Genomic DNA, 2,070 nt, shown 5'->3' on the forward strand with positions numbered 1-2,070 from the left:
TCCCCCATGATGACCACATCCTTAGACTTCACTACCTCCATGGGCTGACATGAGAATTCTTGGTCTAGCTCTTCCCCTTGGTCGGGGGGTCTGTAGTAGACCCCCACCGTTAGGTCTCTTTCCCCTCGACTGCCTTGTAATCTAACCCAGAACACTTCTGTGTGCCCCTCCTCTGACTCTTTGTTAATTGATGAGGATGTGTATTCCTCCTTAATATAGAGCACCATGCCCCCACCTTTCCTCCCTGTCTTGTCCCTCCTGCACAGCCCAGCCCAGCCCTTGACATTCACCGCCCAGTCATGCATTGGGTCCCACCACGTTTCAGTGAGCCCCACTATGTCCGGGTTGGTGTCAGCTAGCAGGAGGGTGAGTTCCTCCTGCTTGTTTCCCATGTTACGGGCGTTTGTGTAGAGGCATTTGAGGCCTCCTGTGAATGTGTGCACTGGCCCCCTAATCACAGCATTGCCCTGGCCCCTGTCACTTACCTGTGTATACGTTTCGCTCGTCGGTCTAGGCTGGGCTGTACTTGTGGGTATTGTTTGGTCTGGCAGTCTGATGATTCCTCCACCCTCGTCTTCCCCTTCCCCAAGCAAGCCCAGTTTAATTATGTTTGGGCACTGGTTGGGGGCAGCTGTGGCCCGGGAGCTTGTGCCACCCTCGTTTAATTAATGTTGGGTCACGCTCTCCTGTGACCCAACATGCACCAACAGCAGCAGCACACGGGGTTGCAGCACTTTGCCCCTGCCCGGGGCTGGGCTGATGTCCCAAAGCTCTGCCCTGTGCCCTGCCCTGTCTCACCCTCCCCCCACCCTAGCTGCAGCCACTGGACCTGGTGCTGGAGCAGTTTTTAGTCTACAGCTCAATGCCATCCTTGCCAGGCTGCTCCAGGACTGCAGCCCCCGGACTCTCCCTGATCTCACCCATGTTCAAGTCCACGGCCCTAGAGCACCGGTGCCCACGCTGTTGCTGGCAACGTCTTCCCTGGAGCCTTTGCAGCGCCACGGCCGATGGCACCGCCCCACACCTGCTGGATGCGCCACAGGGACACCCGGCACAGTCCCGTGTCCCTCACTCCTTCACTTCCTCCATCAGCTCCGGCCCACATGGGCCTGTCTCCAGGCCCGAGCTGCGCTGCTGGTCCCCCAGGACTGCCCAGGCCCCCCTGCACATCAACCCAGGCTTCCTCCACATTGACAACACTCCCCGGCTCAGCATCATCCTGCAAGCACCAGCGCACAGAGACCCCGAGACCACCCTGGGGCCCAGTGATGCCCTCCCTGCCAGCACGAGATGGGGGAGTGCACTAGGCAGCACAGGGAGCTCCGGGGGCTGAGGACAGACTCTCCAGGGCCAGCAAAGCACCCTGCCCCATGAGCCAGATCCTGCCCAGCCCTCCCAACAGCTCCCACTGAGGCCCAAGGAAGACCTGCCCTGGGCTGAGCAAGTCCTGGTCCAGCCCTTGCACAAAGTCCAGGGCCCTGGAGCCCCTCCCTGGCTGACTGGGCCGGGCCCTGGCCGGCCTCCAGCCCCTATGGCCAGGGGTGCCTCTCGGCCAAGCTGCAAGGGCTGAGCGGTGCCGGGGATCCCCTTTGCCACGGGGTTGCCAGCTCCCACCCCTGCAAAGGGGCTCAGCCCTGCCTAGGGAGCCAGGGGCTGGGACTGGGGCTCCAAGCCTGGGTGCCCAGAGGGCTGGGACCAGTCACGCAGGTAAGCGCAGCCCTGTGCTGGGAGGCAGGATGAGGCCACAAGGCCCCACAGCCCACATCTGCAGCCAGCGACACCCTGGGCCCCAGCCTGGCTCTGCACTGGGCTGGATGCGGCCCCTGCCCCTCCAGCAGAACAGGTAGGTCGCTGGTGGGGCAGTGGCCCCCCCGTTGACTCTCCAAGTGTAGCACCATGCACAGCCCAGGCCCACCCACCCAGACCCCAGGATCCTGCAGTGCAGCTGGCTGGGCCTGGGGAGGGTGGCATAAGCTCCCAGGCCACAGCTGCCCCCAGCCAGCGCCCAAGGGCAGCACTGCAGGATCCTGGGGTCCCGCCAGCAGCAGCAAGAGGCTGGCAGCCACAGCA

The sequence above is a fragment of the Gavialis gangeticus genome, unplaced genomic scaffold (genome assembly GCF_001723915.1).
Source record: "Gavialis gangeticus isolate Ggan-Ray unplaced genomic scaffold, GavGan_comp1, whole genome shotgun sequence".
NCBI classification, from domain to species: Eukaryota; Metazoa; Chordata; order Crocodylia; family Gavialidae; genus Gavialis; species Gavialis gangeticus.